At 35.9% G+C, this 23,297-nt stretch overlaps 1 pseudogene; it reads left to right on the forward strand.

Annotated features, from left to right (window-relative positions):
* The first annotated feature begins 604 nt into the window (after positions 1–604).
* LOC110663163 (uncharacterized) lies at positions 605–23,033 on the forward strand (annotated as a pseudogene).
* The last annotated feature ends 264 nt before the right edge of the window (positions 23,034–23,297 follow it).

Here is a 23,297-nt window from a genome sequence, read left to right on the forward strand (position 1 = left end):
AGTGTAAAACTTTTTTTTTAAAATTTTTTATAATCAAAGTATAAAACTTTATGAATTTTATTAGTTGTTATAATATGCGACCAGTCAGTTTTCAGCTGTGGACTGCAGAACTTGAAGAGATAAACGAAAACTAGTAGCAGGGCCAGGGCTAGAGCCAGAGCAGCAAAGCAAATATCTTCTCTCCATTCACTCCACAAAACACACACTACATAACAGTCGAAGAAATTAGCTTAGAATTCTCAAATGGACATGCCCTCAACCATTAGTTGCTTCTCAACCTGCTCCAAATCTTCATTCCCAAGGTCATCTCCAAAACCTTTTTTAAAGAGAAACCTACCAACTGTCCCATTGTTTAGAGCTGCCTCTCAACTAGGTTTGAAATCGTCATCTTTTCTTTTATGCAAATTTTGGTGTTTTTCAACAAGTGCTTGGCTTACGAGGATAAATGTTAATACAGGATAAGTGGGGATGCTTGCGTTCCATTTGTTGATAAGTGCTACTAGTGGCATTTGGGTTTAGGACATATAATAGGTTCGCCTCCTCAATCCTCATATTTTTTAGCTTTGAACGAAGTTATATAAGGGATGGGTAAAGTTGCTGGGAAATGTCTTTCATTACTTGGAATAGGGACTTTGTCCCTTTAATTTGTGGGCAGTTGCTGATTTTGATGGTACTAGTAATAGCCTCTTTGATTTTCTTTTTTTCCTTGTTTTTCCAGTAAGGGAATTTGCAAAAGAGGATGTTTTGAAAATATTAATGGAGACTTTATATCCAAAGCTTTTGATGTATTTTGGCTGAGGAGCTCTTAAAATTTGTTGATTTTGATGATGTTGAACTTCCTGACACTCCTCGAGAAGCAGAGAAGGTATAATGAACTGTTTTAACAATCTAGATGAAGTAAAAGCAACAAGTTTGCATGTTTAAGTAACTTCTTTTTGAAGCAACATTATTTGCATTGCAAGGAATGCATTTTATACCATGTAAATACAGATCATTAGAAGAATGCAGTTGGACTATCGTTGATCATAAATTCATAACATAGTAAGGTTTACATTAGATCAATTAATTGCTTGAAACAAATACTGTGACTGTAAAAGAAACTTGTTGAGCATCTATAGAAAATTTAAAATTTTTGTACTGTGCTGAATGTTCTAAAGAACTTATTCCTTCTGCTTCTTCTTCTCCTTCTCCTTAGAGAGTATAATCACTCTGGAAGATATTGTTCCATCACAGTAAAACTAATTCATTTTCCTTTTTCCCATTATTATTGTATGCAAGCTGATTTAGTCCAAATGGTCTATTTTTAATGGCTCTAAAACATGATGGAGGGTTTTAGAAATTGTCCAAAACCCAAGAATGGATATTAGGTGACGAGTTTGCTCTAATGAATAAGAAAACCGTTGCTAAGGTGTGCTTATATCATTACAATTTATAGCTGAATTAAACTTCTTGTCAGGTAGTACTTAACCATGTATATTGCAATACAGGTAATGCAGAATGATAGTGACAGAAGGAAGAAACTGAATCTGCTTAGATACGAGTTGTATGATATTCCCTTTGAACTTGGTGTTTAGTTGTTGATGTTGAGTCTTTTCTTTACAATCAGTTATGGGATTATGACATTTACATTTATATTTTAGATAGTGGCAATTGCTTGAGTTTTCATTTTAGCTATTTATGTTTGTCTCTTTTAACTTAAGTCTGTTAATTTATCTAAGGAAAATTTTCTAATTATTGGTTGTTTTAGATCTCTGGCTAGACAGGAAAGACAATTGTGGTTTTTCAGCTGAAAAATGTTGTGGCTTGAGCTTATAGTTATCTTTTGGTGTCTAATATATGCCTTAGAATAAGAGGGACTAATTCATGGATTGTAATTTTAATAGGAGTTCTTAGATGACATTTGTGGTGAACATCCTATGAAATTGAGTGAGCAATTTATATTTTTTTCTTGATAGGTAAATTTTTCATTATAGGGATTTGAAGCCATGTACCCAAGACACCCTGATGATGCAATGGTCTACCACCTTTTTATGGTATTAAATTCATTATTTTCAAGAAGGGAGAGATCCAATGGCAAACTTGCCCATATTATTGTGGGGAGGTGGGGCGTGAGGCGAAATATCATCCATTAGAATTATATAAAATGCACCAGGTAATGCCCAGGAAAGATGGTGGAGTCACAATGGTCTCACTTAAGTACCACCTCCTTAGACAGCATTTCCTAGACATGCACTTCATACAATCCTAATAGAATCAAACCACTGGTAAGTACCGTCTTCCCATAACACTACCACGGTACTAAGGATTTATGCCACGAAGGCATAGATAGACAGGAGTCGCCACCCGGGTAATAACCGGGACATATTCAGTGTTTCTTCCGAGGGTCATGGATGGCAACTTACTCCTTGCAGAGTTTCCACAACCGTCATTACCATAGCCCAATGTCTAGGTTCGGGATAGTGGGTACGTAAGGGGAAGGTGTTAGGCACCCCTTACGCCTGGTCTAACCTCGTTAATTCGAGTGCCAGTCCTCTACTAATGTTTCTAGAAGTCTTGTTTATTATTCCTTTATTAAACTTTATCCTAAAAAATGCAATTCTAATCCTACACACGCAAGTAATTCACAAAAAGGGTTGTTGTTTACACACAATTTTCATGCACAAGTAATTCCTATCTATGGGGTTGCTAATTATTTAAATGATATTTACCAGATGACTAAAATTAATTTATTATTGGGAATTTAATTTACAAACAAATTCAATTTCAAATAACCCTATGTTTCTATTTAACCTAATTAATTAATTTTCACCAAGTTACCCTAAGGATAATTGAACTAAGTTAATTATGTACATGTGTAATTTATTCTAATATCACATAAGGCCCAAACAATCACAACCTAATAAAGATTTCTAACATGCGAATTTATTTTACAATTATCAAGTATTAAATTAAATTTATTTACATTCCAATGTTAGTTTAATTTACAAACAAGATTAATTTTAATTTACAAGGTATTTATTTACATTAATTACATGCAAATGTCAGTTAAATTAAAAATATTGTTAATTTTAATTTACCAAATAAAAGTTCTATTATTACTACAATTTCATGCCAATGGTTATTCAAGAAATTTAGAGCTACTTACCTGTTGGTAAATGCAGTTGCCATTGGGGCAAGCTACCCTTAAAAAAGGGTCTTCTCTTCTAGTATGGCAATGATATCCCTGGCTTACTCCCGTTTAGCTCCATATAAGCTCCACGCAAATGCCCTCTTTGGTACTTACCTTAGGGCTACTTACCAATTTTGTTTGTAATAAAAAATAAAGAAACTAAAGAAAATAAAAGAAATAAAGAAAATATTAATAACAATTTACATTGGATTCTACCTCTAGTCTCCTAAAGGGTTAAGATTCCTAATTAGTTACAACTACCTAATGGTCTAAGTCTTCTAACATGATCCAAACACTTTATAACACTTCTTGAATTAAAAGAATACAGAAAATAGATCAAATATCAATTAAAACCTAAGAAAATACAAGAACATGCATAAATATACAATTTTTAAATTCTGGCAGATTAACAGTAGCAAGAAATTCGATTTTTTAAAAATAGTTAAACATGCCTAAAAATCATAAAAAATTACATATGTTAGCCTACATATCATACAATAACATAAAATTTATAAATCAAACAAAACCCTAGCCGAATGATCTACATAAATCGTAACTCTTCTAAGTGACAGAATCGTACTACTTTTTTGTAAAATTCATAACTCATTAACCACAAAAGATATGAATGCAAAACCAATTGGAACAGATTCATAAGATTCTGAAGTTAATTTTAGACACTAGATTTGCACAAAAATATTAAGGAACAAGGGAGATATGGGCTCCACAAGTCGGATATCCTGCAAATCAGATTTTACAGGAACCCTAACTTCAAATAGTCATAACTTACAAAATATTAAAGCTTTTTTAGTGATTCTTGAGCCTAAAATTAATGGAATTTCGTGTAGAATATGAATATAATTTTTACAAATTTTTTACAGATTTAGAAAATAAAGAAAAATAATAAAAATACGAGAGACAGAAACTAAAAATGTGCAGAGTTGTGTATCCCCTCAAATTAAACATGATTACATGATCTATATGAACATATAAAATAAATTGAAGACAAATAGCATAGAATTAAAATATTGCGTGGCATAGATCTTGAAAAGAAAACAATAAAAACTGACCTTTCAGAAATCTTGTATGAAAATCTTCTTGAAGAAAAAAAAAACAATAAGGAAGAACTCAAAGAGTCTTAAATATCTCTAAATTTCTTATAACTCTGAATTTTCTCTATCTCTCTCCTCCTTTCATCCCCCATTCTTCTCTTCTCTAGTAGGTATTTATAGGGTTTTGGGAGAGAGGTGTGATAGGATTTGGAGTCTTAGGATGATAAAGTTTAGATGACTTAAACAACTACAATTGCAGAGTTCGAATAAGACTGGATATGGGTGAGGTGTTTCAACCAATAGGAAGACAGAGAAAAATGGAAGGCACCAATAGGGAATGAGGAAGAGGTGTGGTAGGATTTGGAGTCTTAGGGTGATAAAGTTTAGATGACTTAAACAACTGCGATTGCAGAATTCGAATAAGACTGGGATATGGGTGAGGTGTTTCAACCAATAGGAAGACAGGAAAAAATGGAAAGCACCAATAGGGAGTGAGGAAGAGAGTGGGGCCAAGGAGGAGAGAGATATTTTGTTATTTTAATTTTTAGAAAATAATTAAATGGGTCCCATTTAAAATTTCTAACTAGGCTTTCTTAGGCCCATGGAGCCCAATTAAACTTAATTAGATCCATTTAAAAAACTACCCATATTAAATTTAAACAAAATAAAATTTTATTTAAATTTAATTAAATTAATTTTCCCAAAACTTTATTATTATTTTTATTTTTTCAAGATCATGCCACGAAATTAATAATTCAGCTCAATGCCTCCAATTACATCTTACAGTCATATAATTTTTCATCATCGGGTTTCCAACTGCCTCAATGCACATACTCATCACAAAATAAGGTTCTACAGTTTGAACCCCACTTTGGCGAAAGTTGAAATCAATGCGAAGCATTGCTCAAGTTTCACAAAGTGAAACTCAATTTTTAATAACTATGAAACATTTGCTACGATGATAAAGTATATCTTGCTGGCCGACATACTCTATATTATGAGACTAGCTACGGTCTCATAACAAGAATAATCGTGTCATGTGAAAATGAGTGTATCTTGCTCTGTCGATACACTCTGCGTCATGAGACTAGCTACGGTCTCATAACAGTGATAACTGTGTCATGTGAAAATTGAGTGCATCTTGCTCTGTCGATACACTCTGTGTCATGAGACTAGCTATGGTCTCATGACAATGGCAATTGTGTGATTTGAAATGTTGTGGATTCGTATTTAGGACCGCAGTCCTAAACTACCTACGTATCCCCCTCATTATCCTGAGGAAGAATCAGACCCACTCGTAGTTCGACACTTGAAACTGTGGTGATGCATGTTCTTCTACGCCTTACACACCTATAGGTGACATGTTGATGCGTGTTCTTCTACGCCTTACACAACTATGCCATATGCCCTAAACAACATCTAAGGACTTACCAAAAAAATATCTGTCATGAAATGTTGTGGGTTCGTATTTAGGACCGCGGTCCTAAACTACCTACGTATCCCCCTCGCTATCCTAAGGAAGAATCAGACCCCCTCGTAGTTCGACAATTAAAACTGTGGTGATGCATGTTATTCTACGCCTTACACACCCACAGGTGACATGTTGATGCATGTTCTTCTATGCCTTACACAACTATGTCATGCGCCCTAAACAACGTCTAAGGACTTACCAAAAAATATCTAATTCATGATTTGAAAAATTAGGATGACTAGGTCTCATAACTCTTTTTGTGATTTTTGTGCTTCTTGTATGCTACTTCCTATCATGGGCATCTGATTTTGCTAGAGATTCTAAAAAAACTGAGTCCTCTGAGGGACCTCTTTTTACAAAAACTTTCTTTTAGCCTCTAAGTTTTTTAGAAGAATTGTTCACCAAAAAAGACTTCCTTAAGGTCACAATACAATTTCTCTCTGATTTTTCTTTTTCTTCTCTCCCCCCATGGTTTCTGCCTTGACTCATTTCTCTTCCATGAACTCCATTCTTTGTGCCCTAACTTTTGCCTGAAATGTCCTTTCGGATTTTCATCTCAGCGGGCTTGCTCTAACTTTTGCCTAAGTGGCCCTTCCGGGTTTTCCACCTAGCAAGCTCCTTTTTTTTTTTTTTTTTTTTTTTTTTTGAAATTAGACAATTACCAGGACATTCATATCAAGCATCTATCTTGTCATGCTCAGAAGACATAGATTAAATCAAAACAACGCAGTTCAATTACTTAATCATTTGATGTATCCCTCAAGACACAAACATTCACGATCATAATTAAATAAAACCCATTCCTACTCAATGCAATAAAAATTTCTTTATTTATTCAGGTACACCATTACTCCCTCTTACATTTAGTTTTGCTAAATTTCTAACCTTTCAAAGTTAGAAATAAGCTTTATAACCTGTCGAATGGCCTTTTTAGGTTTTCCATCCAAATCTTCTCTCATCTCTCCTTTTGCCTAGACTGACTTTTGCAGGTCTTCAATCTAGCATTTTTTTTTCTTTTCTTTTTTTTCTTTGACCCTTACTTTTGCCTAGACCGTCTTTTGTAAGTTTACAGCCTAGAGGGCCTATCTCACACAAAGTACCGTTTGAGCTTGTCTAATTTGACTGGTTCTTTAAATTCATTCCCATCCGTGTCCGATATTCTTACAAAGACCTCCGACAAGATCTTTTGACTATGTATGGACCATCCCAATTTGGCTTAAACTTTCCTCTTGGATCAAAAGGGATGGGCCAAGCTTGTTTTAAAACCATTTCTCCATCTTTAATATTTCTTGGCTTCACCTTCTTATTAAAGGCCGTGGCTATCTTCCTCTGATTAACTTACATATGATACAAGGCTTGCATCATCTTCTTATCAATCAAAGCTAGTTCTTCATATCTTTTCTGAGTCCACTCATTTTTGGGATCTTAACTTCTAGTATCACTCTCAAGGATTTGACCTCTAGCTCAATGGGTAGCACTGCTTCAGTCCCATACACTAAAGAGAATGGGGTAGCCCCCGTGGATGTTCTTGCAGTAGTGCGATAACCCCAAAGAGCATAAGAGAGTTTCTTAGGCCAATTCTTATATGTTTCAACCATTTTTCTCATAATGGTTCTCACATTCTTATTTGCTGCTTTTACTACTCCATTAGTCTATGGCCTGTATGGTGAGGACTTGTGATGCTTAATCTTGAATTTGGCAATTAATTCTAAGAAATTATCTTTGAACTGGGTGCCGTTATCTGATATTATCTCATGCAGTGCCCCAAACTTACAGATCAAGTTCTTTCATACAAACTTACTTATCTGCTTGGCCCCTACTACTTTATAAGATTCAAGCTTCAACCCACTTGGTGAAATAGTCAATTGCCACAATGATAAATCTATGGCCATTAGAAGCCGTGGGGGAAATCTTCCCAATAATATCTATGCCCTAAATTGAGAATGGCCACGGAAGTCATATCGTAGAGTTCATCGGACGGTAGGTGATTCAAATTCCCATGGATTTGGCACTCATGACATCTTTTCACAAATTTAGCGCAGTCAGTATCCATGGTAGACCAGTAATAGCCCAATCTTAAAATTTTGCCCGCTAATACCCTTCCGTTCATGTGAGGACCACACACTCGCATGTACTTCCTCCATTATCCGCTCGCATCGCTTTTTGTCACACACAAGAGCAATAGTCCTTCAAGAACCTTTTGTAGAGTTGCCCTCACCAAAGTGAATCGAGTGGCTAATCTACGAATTGTAGCTCTATCCCTACTATTGGTCATCGTGGGTATTCTCTTACCTCTAAATATCTTCTTATGTCCTCATACCATTTCATCTCATCTTCTAGATCTAAATGTGCTATTATTAACCCTTCATAGCATGGGATTCTACTCCTCATCGTGATAATCGGGTCAACTTCTGATCACCCTTCTCCCATAAGGATGCCAACGTGGCTAGAGCATCAGCCATCTGGTTCTGAGCTCTAGGCATGTGCTTCATTGTCACTTCCTCAAAGCTAAATATTAGTTTCTTAGCATACCTGTATGGCCTCAACTTTTCTTCTTTCAATTCCCATTCACCTTTAATATGGGAAACTACTAGAATTGAATCTCCAAACACCTCTACTTTTTTAGCCCCAACAGCTATTAATGCCTCTAGGCCACAAATGCAAGCCTCATATTCTGCAATATTATTAGTGGTTGTAAAACATAGCATTTTTGACATTAACAATTGTTCTCCATTCTGCTTCCAAAACTACCCCTATACCGGCTCGCTCTTATTCATAGCCCCATCAAAGTACATTTTCCATGGTCGACCTATACTAGCTTGAGACTCTCATCCGTGAAGGTTGTTTCGACTTCTTCATATTCATTAAATGGATTTTCAGAAAGAAATTCGACCACTACACGCCCTTTGATGGTTTTTCGAGTCTTATACACAATATCAAATTCGCATGAGGGACCAACCATTTGGCCAATTTTCCAACTAGCGTTGGTACTTCAAATAGGTACTTTAAAGGATCCATCCGGGATACTACAATAACTCGATGGGTCTGAAAGTAGTGCCTTAACTTCTTAGTTGCCCATACTACACTGCATGTGCTTTTTCTATTAGTGAATAATTCTCCTCATAAGCAAGGAGTTTCTTACTGATGTAATAGATGGCTCTCTCCAGATTCTCTACTTCTTGTGCCAACATTGCCCCCAGGGCCATGTTTTCCACTGATAGGTAGAGGATTAGAGGGATGTTAGGGAGGGGTGGTGACAAAATTGGTGGATTGCTCAGGTACTGCTTTATCTTTTCAAATGCCTCTTGACATAGCTCATTCCACACCACTTGCTGATTCTTTCTTAGTAGCTTAAAAATTGGTTCACTGTAGTTGTGAGCCTAGCTATGAACCTACTGATGTAATCAGAATTTTCCTAAGAAACCTCTAATCTCTTTTTCTCGTTTCCTGGCCGCATCTCCGGATTGCCTTCACCTTATCCGGTCAACCTCAATCCCTTTTCTACCGATCATATGCCCTAACAAATTTGCCCAAGTGACCCCAAACACACACTTGCTAGGGTTCGGTCTCAATTTATACTTGATGACCCTCTGAAAGAACTTCTCTAATGCCTCAAAATGTCTCTCCCTAGTTGGGGATTTTACTACCATGTCATCCACATATACTTCAACTTCTTTGTGCATCATGTCATGAAATAACATAGTAGCCATTCTCGATAAGTCGCACCAAAGCATTTTTAGCCCAAAAGGCATGACCTTATAACAATAAGTTCCCATTCAGGATAAAAGTCGTCTTTGCTTTATCTATCAAATCCATAAGGATCCGATTATATCCCAAAAACCATCCATGAAGGAGTACATGGCCATGCAAGCAAAGATCACAATAAGCACATCGATGTGAGGCAATGGGAAATCATCCTTAGGAGTAGCCTTATTCAGTCCCTATAATCTACACACATCCGAACTCGCCCATCCTTCTTGGGACCGCACAATGTTGGCTAACCACTCGATACTCAATTACTTCAATGAAATCAGCCTCAATGAGCTTTTTCACCTCTTGAGCTATCTTTTCTTCCCATTCCTACTAAGGCGACGCTTTCTTTTGTTTTATCGCCTCATGTTAGGGTCTGTGGGGATCTTGTGTTGCACTATGTCTCGATCAATTCCTAGATATCTTTATAAGACTGTGCAAATGCTTCTTGGTACTTTATTAATAAGGCTATAAATTTATCTCTTTCTTTTGGGTTAAATCTTCACTAACTTAATGTCTTTAGGATCATCCGTGTACCCAAATTAATAGAGATTGATTTTAATGCATTAATGTAACAATGATTCTAAATGATTATGAATGCCATGCGTAGCCATTAGGATGAACATCAAACAAGTAAGCAAAAGGACTAGTCATATTATTTATTTTTGCCTCAAAATTGTCATCAAGTACATCAGAAATAACAATATCAGTATCACTACTGTGAGCATTACAAAAGACAGACTCAAACTTAGGGGTGTAGGTCCAAGTGCTTGGCTTCCATGTAGACCTTAACTTGATGGCATTGACCTCTTGTTCTAATTCCTCAACATGCGGCAGCTCCTGGTCATCAGTCCATGCAATTGCACCCTCCCTGATAAACTTGGTGGGCTTGAGTCCCTCTTCATCTTCAGTTGGCTGATAGCCCAGCCCATATCTAGTGATCTGCCCCTTTATTTCTGGAAAAGTCACTAAGCCATTAGCCCTTTTTCCCAAACCCATGCCAGGAAAAAACTTCATCTCTTTCATCATAGTGGCCACCCTAGGGTCCATCCAGTCTCCATAGATCCCAAAGAACTTGGAAACTGCACAATAGTGGTACCGAACCATCCACTTGCAAGATAGCTACTTCCCCATCTCTTTCGGCATTGACAGTGATTACACCATCTTGGTGTGGGATCTTGATCTTTAGGTGGAGTGTAGAGGGGACTCCACCTAAGGGATGGAACCAGATACTACCCAACAGTAAGGAGAATGTCATGGGCATGTCTAGCAGTTGAACTCAACTTCACCTCTATAGGCCCCACCTTAACCATAGTCTTGAATACCCCTATCACGCTTCTCTTTGAATCATCATAGGCCCTAATAACTAGATCAGAACCAGTTAGTTCAGACATAGAAATTCCTAACTTTGGCAAAATCTTCAGAGGGCATACATTGATGGCTGATCCATCATCTATCATCACACAAGGCACTTTCCACCCTCCATCCTCGGCGGTCACGAACAGAGCCCTACTATGGTTTCTCCTCACCGAGATCATGATCGAGAAAGTAATATGACCCCATCTTCTATAAGCACAACTTTGGCAATCTCTTCCGAGTTATCTCTGTGGAGACCTTGAGTACACTCGTGGCCTTGGTCAAGTGCTCTGTTTTTCTCGATGCCAATAGCAATTCCTGCATCGTTACACTAGCCTCGAGTCCTCTTCAATTGCCTAAGGAACCGATCATCCTCTTCATCTGTGTCCTCTTCACCAACACCTTGGCTTTCCTCTCACGTTGTCCTTCTCCATGGGTGGATCAGATAATATCTACCACTCTTGGTCATGTGGCTCACTCTACTATTTTCCTCTGCGTCGAGTCAACCCAAACATCTAACAAACCTTCCTCATCACTGGAACTATCCCAAATATCAATTGCCATTACAGATCGAGGTTCATCAAGCTTTTGGATAGGTTGGATAAGATTGAGAATTTGGTCAGGATCAATTGAGGTGGTGGAAATCATGTAAAGTCCTCGTGGAGGTGGAACATTATGGTTGGGCATTGGGTTGGTGCGTGTGTTGGGTCGATTTTCCGGTCACTATTTTCTTAGCATCGATCGTGTCCTCGAACTTCATGTTTTAGCCGAAACATCTATCGTGTCATGGCCATGAGTTTGATGGAATTGGCAATATAGGTTAGCATTGTAATTGGGTGGCGTGGGTTTGGTGGTGGTCTAGGTGCCAAGGGTTGGAGGAGACCTCGAGCTTTGAGTCGCTCAAGACTTTAGATAGAGGTTGGTTGAATTGAGAGAACTTTCTAGGGGTGCGGGACACGGTTTGAACCTCAATGACTTTGTTTTCCCAAGAATGTTGCCACCGACCGTATCCTCCTCTTGGGCCGATAACTCTTCTTTTCATTGTTCAATACATCCTCTACTAATACCCCAAAGATCATATAGCTGTTCAAAGGTAGCCAAGGGATAATAACAAAGTTTCTCATAATAACTAGGCTGCAGACTTTTCACTACCAATCGCACTTGATCCTTTCAAAGCCTATTGGTCATCTTCATGGCCTTTTCCTCCATCTCAATAGATACTCAAAAGGTTTCATTTGGTTTTTGCCTAGTGGTCTCTAAGTCTCTCAGGTAACATCTAAAGTCAGATTATAGGAGTATTGTTGCACAAATCTCCTAACTAGCTCTTCCCAATCTTTTCTCACAAAGGGCTTCTAGCCCATGATACCATGAAGATGCAACCCTTCTAGTGACATAGAAAAGAACTGAGTGACTTGGTTCTTAGTCAAACCAGCTTGTTTTCATGACTATAAGATAAGACCGAGGTGGGTTTTTGGATCACCAGCACCATCGAATTTAGCCAAATCGTGCATCTTGAATTTTTCAGTAGATTTCCATCCAACCGGATGTCAAAGTCATCTCAGATCTAACAAATTTCATTCCAAGAAATTCAGCTTGCTTTTTCACACTGGCCTGAAGTTTTTCCATCATCTCAGTAACAACTCTAATCTCCTCACTTGTCCCCTTTTCTTTCTTTTTGGCCTTGTCTTGGAGATAATCTTCTTCATCCCACACATCATCAAAGGCTTTCTTTTTATTAGTCTCTTCTTCAGGCCTTTTCACCTGAACATCACTAGGCCCACCCATCTCTAACTTCTTCTCAAAGTTGGCCATGATTTTTCCTTCAAGCTCAGCCATCTTGGCATTCAAAGCTTCTTCAAGCATCTGTCTAAACATGACCTTAGTGTCTTCCATTTTAGCTTGTGCAGGTGTAACTCTTACTAATCTCTTTCCCTCCCTAACCCAAGTGACCTGATTAGAAGTCTTCTTGATGTGTTCTAAAGCTATGTTTACTACAAGAGAAAAAAAAAAATACAAGGTTTTAACATCTTATGCTATGTACAAATGCAATGCATGAATGCATGAATATGCACTTTCATTTTTACCTTTGCCTTTACAAAGCCAAAACCGAACCATACTAATACGACCAAAACTGAACCAAAACCGAACTGTATAAACCGAACTAAAATCGGACCAAAGACTAAATGATAAACCGAAAAGAATGTCTCCAGAACTGAATCTTCGCCCCCTTATACCTTCAACTCTCACGTACAGGGTAAGAAAAAATTCTATCCTAGGCTATGGTACACTGGACACACCAACAGGGGGTGGTCCAGGACGATCCTTCCCTCACAAACAAAGGATTTATATCCTTAAAGTTTAACCATAAGTAAGCATCCTCTTGCTTACCATGGGTTTTAAAATGGACTTGGGCCTATACACACATTGGGTTTATGTATAGGCCTAGGTTCATCTTAACTACCACTAGAACTTATGGTTTGAACAGTAAGGATACGAATCCAGCACAACAAAAATCTACGGGGTACCTAGGGTTGAAATCTATGGCTCATGGGCTTTATTGGGTAGGAAAAGGGTCACCCATGCGAGAGCTTGTCCATTAAGCACAACCACGAGTCGTGGCTCTTTTATATACTCGAAGGTACGGGCATGGGGTGCTAGCATTCACCAATTCGTCATAGCTCGAGTAGAACCATGGTCTCCTTGGCTAGTACTAACGAGGCTGAAAGGGTAAGGGTGATCCGTGTGATAGTGTAGTGCAATGCAAAAAGTTTAACAAAGGAATAATATTAGACTAATAGAAACATGTTGGAGTAACTATCCATTTAGTCCCCAGTGGAGTCGCCAAACTGTGGGGAGGTGGGGCGTGAGGCGAAATATCATCCATTAGAATTATATAAAATGCAACAGGTAATGCCTGTGAAAGATGGTGGAGTCACAATGGTCTCACTTAAGTACCACCTCCTTAGACAAAGATTTCCTAGACATGCACTTCATACAATCCTAATAGAATCAAACCACCGTAAGTACCGCCTTCCCATAACACTACCACTAAGATTAAGGATTTATGCCACGAAGGCATAGATAGACAGAGTCGCCACCCGGTAATAACCGACATATTCAGTGTTTCTTGCGAGGGTCATGGATGGCATCTTACTCCTTGCAGAGTTTCCACAACCGCCATTACCATAGCCCAATGTCTAGGTTCGGATAGTGGGTACGTAAGGGAAGGTGTTAGGCACCCTTACGCTGGTCTAACCTCGTTAATTCGAGTGCCAGTCCTCTACTAATGTTTCTAGAAGTCTTGTTTATTATTCCTTTATTAAACTTTATCCTAAAAAATGCAATTCTAATCCTACACACGCAAGTAATTCACAAAAAGGGTTGTTGTTTACACACAATTTTCATGCACAAGTAATTCCTATCTATGGGGTTGCTAATTATTTAAATGATATTTACCAGATGACTAAAATTAATTTATTATTGGGAATTTAATTTACAAACAAATTCAATTTCAAATAACCCTATGTTTCTATTTAACCTAATTAATTAATTTTCACTAAGTTACCCTAAGGATAATTGAACTAAGTTAATTATGTACATGTGTAATTTATTCTAATATCACATAAGGCCCAAACAATCACAACCTAATAAAGATTTCTAACATGCGAATTTATTTTACAATTATCAAGTATTAAATTAAATTTATTTACATTCCAATGTTAGTTTAATTTACAAACAAGATTAATTTTAATTTACAAAGTATTTATTTACATTAATTACATGCAAAAGTCAGTTAAATTAAAAATATTGTTAATTTTAATTTACCAAATAAAAGTTCTATTATTACTACAATTTCATGCCAATGGTTATTCAAGAAATTTAGAGCTACTTACCTGTTGGTAAATGCAGTTGCCATTGGGGCAAGCTACCCTTAAAAAAAGGGTCTTCTCTTCTAGTATGGCAATGATATCCCTGGCTTACTCCCGTTTAGCTCCATATAAGCTCCACGCAAATGCCCTCTTTGGTACTTACCTTAGGGCTACTTACCAATTTTGTTTGTAATAAAAAATAAAGAAACTAAAGAAAATAAAAGAAATAAAGAAAATATTAATAACAATTTACATTGGATTCTACCTCTAGTCTCCTAAAGGGTTAAGATTCCTAATTAGTTACAACTACCTAATGGTCTAAGTCTTCTAACATGATCCAAACACTTTATAACACTTCTTGAATTAAAAGAATACAGAAAATAGATCAAATATCAATTAAAACCTAAGAAAATACAAGAACATGCATAAATATACAATTTTTAAATTCTGGCAGATTAACAGTAGCAAGAAATTCGATTTTTAAAAATAGTTAAACATGCCTAAAAATCATAAAAAAAATTACAGAAGATAGCCTACATATCATACAATAACATAAAATTTATAAATCAAAAAAAACCCTAGACGAATGATCTACATAAATCGTAACTCTTCTAAGTGACAGAATCGTACTACTTTTTTGTAAAATTCATAACTCATTAACCACAAAAGATATGAATGCAAAACCAATTGGAAAAGATTCATAAGATTCTGAAGTTAATTTTAGACACTAGATTTGCACAAAAATATTAAGGAACAAGGGAGATATGGGCTCCACAAGTCGGATATCCTGCAAATCAGATTTTACAGAACCCTAACTTCAAACAGCCATAACTTACAAAATATTAAAGCTTTTTTAGTGATTCTTGAGCCTAAAATTAATGGAATTTCGTGTAGAATATGAATATAATTTTTACAAATTTTTTACAGATTTAGAAAATAAAGAAAAATAATAAAAATACGAGAGACAGAAACTAAAAATGTGCAGAGTTGTGTATCCCCTCAAATTAAACATGATTACATGATCTATATGAACATATAAAATAAATTGAAGACAAATAGCATAGAATTAAAATATTGCGTGGCATAGATCTTGAAAAGAAAACAATAAAAACTGACCTTTCAGAAATCTTGTATGAAAATCTTCTTGAAGAAAAAAAAAACAATAAGGAAGAACTCAAAGAGTCTTAAATATCTCTAAATTTCTTATAACTCAATTTTCTATCTCTCTCCTCCTTTCATCCCCCATTCTTCTCTTCTCTAGTAGGTATTTATAGGGTTTTGGGAGAGAGGTGTGATAGGATTTGGAGTCTTAGGATGATAAAGTTTAGATGACTTAAACAACTACAATTGCAGAGTTCGAATAAGACTGGGATATGGGTGAGGTGTTTCAACCAATAGGAAGACAGGAAAAAATGGAAGGCACCAATAGGGAATGAGGAAGAGGTGTGGTAGGATTTGGAGTCTTAGGGTGATAAAGTTTAGATGACTTAAACAACTGCGATTGCAGAATTCGAATAAGACTGGGATATGGGTGAGGTGTTTCAACCAATAGGAAGACAGGAAAAAATGGAAAGCACCAATAGGGAGTGAGGAAGAGAGTGGGGCCAAGGAGGAGAGAGATATTTTGTTATTTTAATTTTTAGAAAATAATTAAATGGGTCCCATTTAAAATTTCTAACTAGGCTTTCTTAGGCCCATGGAGCCCAATTAAACTTAATTAGATCCATTTAAAAAACTACCCATATTAAATTTAAACAAAATAAAATTTTATTTAAATTTAATTAAATTAATTTTCCCAAAACTTTATTATTATTTTTATTTTTTCAAGATCATGCCACGAAATTAATAATTCAGCTCAATGCCTCCAATTACATCTTACAGTCATATAATTTTTCATCATCGGGTTTCCCACGGCCTCAATGCACATACTCATCACAAAATAAGGGTCTACAATTATTATCATAGGTGCTAAAGTTGACAATTGCTTTTGGTAGTGTTATATAATTTGCAGAACTCTGCATTATATAATAGTGGGTAATGCAAGATTAAGGAAATAGTGTTTTGTAGAATGTATAACCAAAACAAGGATGTTAAGCTAGATAATAGGTAAAACAAGCACACTAGTGCATATGAAGATGGAGGTACTGCTGAATGAGGCAATTATGTGGTAAAAAAGTACTGTACCTTTGATCGAGTGATTTGATATGTAATGTTGCCTGTTATTTTGGGCGGAAAGAGATAGTCTCCTGTGATTTGTGTAACACCCCCGTTTGCATAGCCTGGTAGATTTCACTGTTCCGGTGACCGGTGTCGGTTCGGACAATTAAGGAGATTAGAGCCACACTTAAGACAACTTGAGAAGCCATAAACACAAATAATTAGTAATGTTTAATTAGTTAACTATAAATAAGAAAAACAGAACATAAGAAGTTAAACGAGCCGAGAGTCACAGCGATGAGTGACCTCCTCGGGAATGACTGCGAAGTCATTTTAAACTCAAATTTTGAATCGTAAAAAGTGACGCTGCGGTCCTTAAGACCCTTATGGACACAGTGGAAAAGAGAAAATCACGAAAAAGAACTGTTAAGCCAGTCAAATAATTAGGTCAGGGAGCCGGAAGAAATATAGAATTATTTGCAAACCGGGATGAACCGGCGAGGGGCAATTTGGTCAATTGACCCCGAGAGCTGACTCCTGACCTAACTGTCAAATAAAATCAGAGAAAATAAAATTTTAGAATCGAGAATTAAATTAAAGAACTAATAGAAAAAAAAAAGAAGAAGATGGGAAAAGTCAAAGGTGATGACATCATGAATGATGTCATAAACAAATTAATTAAATTATTTCTTTAAAATGGATTTTTGGTCTTCAAAAAGGGATAAGGATAAAAAAAAAACAAAAGAAAAAAAAATAGAATTGTCTTCTTCTTCCTTCCATCTTGCCGCCCACCTTCTCCCTCTCATCTCTATGGAGGTCCACCATTAAAGCTTGCTTCAAGATTTTAAACATCCATTTGATCTTACCTTACCCCAAATTCACCCATAAAAACTTGTTTTAGTCACTTGACAAGGAGATTGATCATCAAAGAAAGAAGGAAAGAGGAGAGAAACTAGAGAATTTAAATTCAAGTGAGGTAAGCACATTAATTTGTAAGTTTGAAATTTAGTAGTTGTGTTTATAGCTTAAATTACTTGTAATATGTTTAAAATGAAAAGAAATTAATTGTGGGAGGATTAAAGCAAAATTCATCCAGCTAGGGTTTTGATGTGTGTGCATGAATTTGATGGACTTAAAGGTGTGTATGAGTTTGATAGAGTTAAAGAAGCATGTATATAGCCATTGAATTGGTTAAATGCATGAAATTGATGAGTTAGGGTTTTAAATGCTAGGGTTTGGAACCAAATTTTGGAGAAATGCATAAATGATGACTTGGGTCTATTGTGAGATGAAAAATGGTCAATAATGACCAAAAGAGGTGTGTGGAAATTGTTGGAATGAAAACCAAATTCGTAGGTCCAATGGTCATCTTCTTGTGAGATGACCAAACCCACTTTGAAGGACCAAAACTCAAATTTTACAAGTCCAATTGATATGCCACAAATTGGGGATGAAAATAGACATAAAAGAGCACAATTTTCATTAAGAAACCATGCCCAAAAACTGACCAAAACTGGGTGAACAAATTGACCAAAGTGAAATGAGAGCAGGCTGCCACTGCACCAAACTGACTAAATGAACAGTTAGTCATAACTCGAGCTAGAAAGGTCAAATTGACCTGAAATTTTACCAGAAATTAGATAAGGTATAGATCTAAAACTGTTATGAAGAACACCACCCCAAATTATGCCATTAACCCATTCAAACTATTGAGCAAAATTGAGTTACCAAACCTGCAACTCTGCAGAATTTCTATTGAGCAGTAATATTTGAAGGGTTATAACTCTCTTTACAAAACTCCGATTTAGGCGATTCTTGAACCGATGGAAACCTAAGACATAGTGGAACATTTCATATGAAGAAATTAAGATCAAATTATGAACTTAACTTAATCAAATTACTGACCAAAGTTGGATCAAAATCTGCCAGAACCCAAAATCTCAGCATGAACAGTGCACGTGAACAGTAATTTTATTTTGGCCATAACTTGAGCTACAAAACTCTGATTGAGGTGATCCAAAAATGAGAATACACTTAAGACAATAAAGAACATTTTCTATGGAGGAAGTTTTATCAAATTCCAACAGTAGATTGACCAATGGAATAGTGCAACTTAGAACTCCAAAACTGAAAATTTGCAATTTTGCCAAAATGACCTAAGCTTTGAGGAAACGACCAAAACCAACAAGTTTAATGACCAAAATGTGGTATGTAGGTGAAGTTGGAGTTCCCATACCTATTAAGCCTTAGAAAGTCAACTATTTGACTTGAATAGTGTAGTGAATAGTAACCCGAAACACAAAATTTCAAGAACGTCGAAATTAGCACGTTAGAGCTAGGTATAAGTGAAGTTAAATTTATTTTTGGATTTATGTTAAATTATGGTATTGAAACACTATAAAATTGTGTGTTTTAGTGGAAAAGAATACCGGGACAGAACCCGAGGAGTCGAGTTAAGGCCAAAAGGCGACTCATTTGAGGTTTGTGCACAACATCTTCATGCTTTAAAATTCATTGATAAAGTGAACGAAATATGTATTTTACTTGTGATTTGGAATTGTTGAAAGTTTATTTGTGACATTATTTATGATGTTTTGATTAAACTGTAAAAGTTATTGTGTATATTTGAAATAGCAATGTTTAGCAAATTGTTAAGATAAGTTTTGAAACCACAGTGTCATGACCATATATTTGAACACCTCACTAGCAAGACTAGTGGGGGTAATTAGTTTCGAATTTTGATTACTTCTTTGGAGAAGTGTTGAGGTGTGCCAGTAGAAGAGGATGTGAATGGATATCCATATATTTGAGCTAGCTAGCCTTGTGATATGATTTCTCTTTAGCCTCTGGCTATTGAGATTCTATTTGTTTCGAATGGCATGATCTAACTGTGGGTTTTATGAAATGTGTTTTGATACTTTGAAATGAACTTGGTTTGCATTAAAATCTCATAATTCATGTTTTGTGTTTAATGCTTATGTTTAGTCAAATTTTTGAATAAATGTGATTTTATTTTTGCATAAAGATTATTTTAGTATGTTGTGTACCACTGAGTCCTAGTACTCAGCGATAGCTTCTATTGCTGTCGCAGATACAGAGACTAGAAGAGCAGCAGACTGAGCTGCTGAGGTGTGAGGAGCTATCATCTTGAAGTCTTCTGGTATAATTTATACCCTGCCTGTAAATATTTATTTTGATGTATGTATTGCATATAAAGGTATGGACATGTAAATGGGTCTTGAGCAGCTTGTACAAAATTTGTATGAAGTTTGTAATAAAATTTAGTTTGTATTTCTTTTGATGTGAATTTTGTAAGGATGTATATAAATTGTTTTGTCTCAAATGAAATGATTGTGGAATTGTTGAAATTGATAGAGTTTGATTGTGAAATTGAAGTTGTGGTTGAGAAAAATTTTTAGAAGTGCTTTTTACAGGTATTTGAAGAACGGTTTTCTCAAAATACAGAGGAAACTCTGTCAAAATTTTTATAAAATTTGCGGAAAAATAAAATGGGCCAAAATTTCCAACTAACTTTTTACTTAAGTACATGTTTTAAATACTTATTAGAAATACTCACCACTTACCAAAAGTAAGAAATTGTTTTAAAATCCCTTATAGGGTGCTTAATGAGTTATCGGTAGGTGAAGTTCGGTAGTTCATTAAGTATTCTACGGGATCATGTTATGCCTTACAGAGGGGTAAGGTGTGACAATTTGGCTGAAAATGTTTGACCTTAATGGGATTTGATTAATTAGAAAAATCTTGTACTCTAGGTGCCAAGAATCTGTAGTGTGAATTCATTTTTTTCTTTGTTCTTGTTTGTGGGCCATCACTTTTGAAAAACACAGTCATCATTTCTTCTTTCACCATCATATGTATAGCTTCATCATCGTTATTGTGGGTGAATCGTTCTTATCATTGTTTCTGAAGGACCTATCAGTGTTCAACCTTCCAATTCATATTGTCTTTCTACTTGTGTTAAATTTTTTTTTTCAGAAAGCTCTTTGCCAATACATTTTTCTAGTCAATTGCACAACAAATTTTCTCGAAGCTTATTTTCACTACAAATGGGAACATAAATTTAGTTGGTACATGGTAAATATTGAGCCGCCATGAAATACCTTTTGTATAAGAGCATTTGTACTCTATGATCAAGATTTTTGGTCTAGGTTGCATTGTGATTTTTCATTTGCAAATTTAGCTGGTTAGAAAGCTATCAACTTGCAGAAACTTTTTCCTTACTTATTGCCTCTAATGTGAAATTGTGTCCCAACTGACTGCTAAAAAGCATTATGTTCCTCTGCCATAGGGGTAATCCAACCACCTTTGATTTTTATATTTTGAAGCCATAAATTTCTTGAAACTTTAATTCTTATCACATTGCATGCTAAAGATATCTTTGTTATTCTTGTTTTAGAATATGTTGATTCTTTGGTTTTCCTCTTGCAGCTCAAAAGAGAATTAATGCTTTTTGTCAATTAGTATTGGAACTGCATGTAGTGGTTATTGTTTGATTGCTTTATCAGTCAAGGTAAAATTTCAAAGAAAATGGAAGCTCTGATATTAAAACTTATTAGATCGATGATCTTGCTATGAGTGGCTAGGTTTCAGTATTTGTAGAGCTTTTGTAGTTAATCAGTTATGCTCTCGCTGATTGTTGATGATGGTGAGAGTGGAGATATCTGGAAATAATGCACAATTGATTATTCTTTATTTTGCTGTTTCTTAAGTTTGTTACATGTTTTTGTTAAATCTTTAGGGCAGCTAAAAAAGGTATTGTTCATTTACTTTATGCTTATAAATAGAAAAAGCATCTTCCTTTGAATGCTACTTCATGAAATCTCATTGATAATTTGTTTACAGAAAACCGACCCACTTATTAATTTTACAGGTTGCTATTAGTTATGCAATTGGCGTACTTTTCTGGTTAGTTAATATAATTTTCAAGACTAGTTGATGTGTTATTATGTTAGGCTACTTTTACCGAAGCAAAGAGTTATTGAGCTAGGTTTGCCACACCCTAAGGTTGTAAGGGGCTCCCAAAATTAGAGCTTAGTTCAGAAAAGGGAACTTTTATATGTCACTTATCAATGTGCCATTTTTTGAACCTTTGACCAATGATGTATACTTGACAAAGATGGCAAGTTCTATTTAGCTTTACTTCAATAGAAAATAAAAGCATGCAAAATTTTATGGGAAGAAGTAAACCTCAGGTACATGGACAGTCATGGAGGTAAATGAAGAGCCATATTTAGCATCATGTCAAATGACACTAAAATAGAGCAAATAAGTCTATTATTTGCTCGGTTAAAAGTTCTCTGTTGACCAGTTGGCTTTCCATCACGCTCAGCTTAATGACGGAACTGGCTCATGTTCTTTGTTCCCTGGTGGAACAGGAGAAATTGTTATACTCTTGCCCATTATAGTTAACTTATTGTATTCTGACCAATTTAACTCTCAGTGCAGTTGCTTGTACCTTCAACTCTTATATCAGCATCCAGATAACCTATCAAAAGATATGATTCCTCCAATCTTCATGCAAAAGAAGCCTAAGAAGTACAACAAAGAACTCGTGCCTTCATTTATCTGCATATATGTTGTCATTTTCTTTAAGACAAACAATTTCATAGAATCTATACACTCTTCTCTTGTGGGCACTCATCTTTATTTTCTGTATGAGAATTGGGATAAGAAGTGAGAATCTTAGGGACTCATTAGAGAGATAAATTAAGGGAAGTAGTATTGCTGTTTCATCTTCAAGGCTTGTGATACTGGCTGCAATTTATGGATTGTGGGTCCTGTCTCATCAATATTTTAGCAATGATGTTTGGTAACCTTTAAAGCAATTTCGTGTGCATTCCTGTTGCAACTATTAATAAAAATACTGAAGTATTCAAAGAACTAAAACAATAGCAAGGCAAATTTGTACCAAGTCATGTGTCAGCTATAGTTAGCAAGTCTCTTGGGCTTTGACATTGCACTAGAGACCAGATACCAAAACTGCTGCTGTTCTTTTTTAGTGGGGGTGTGTATGTGGACTGGAATAAAAATGCACCATCTTTTCTTATTCATCATGTGTTGTTCTCTTACAGCTTGTCCTGGCCATGTTTGGGATGCTTGTGTACAAAGCTCCTTCTCTTGTTCAAGTATGTAGGGATAACGAAGACCTGCAATTTATCTTCCCAGAAAAAGTGAAAGGTTCAAATGACTGAGATCCCCATTTAAAATATTTCGAACACTGCCTTCACTCATAAACATTCCATGCTGGGATTGGATGCTTCTGTCAGACTTCCTTTGGTTTGTGTACTTTGAATTCATCAGGAAGATCCCAACATAAAACCCATAATCCAAAGTCGCTTAATATAAAATTACATGGTTTGTGGAGAAATTTCAAGTGTTTTTGTTTGAAGTGATAATCCTGCGAACAACCTGGCTGCTCCTACACCAGCATGGTCTAACGACAAGTGGAAGTTCTT

The sequence above is a fragment of the Hevea brasiliensis genome, chromosome 6, assembly GCF_030052815.1.
Source record: "Hevea brasiliensis isolate MT/VB/25A 57/8 chromosome 6, ASM3005281v1, whole genome shotgun sequence".
NCBI lineage: Eukaryota > Viridiplantae > Streptophyta > Magnoliopsida > Malpighiales > Euphorbiaceae > Hevea > Hevea brasiliensis.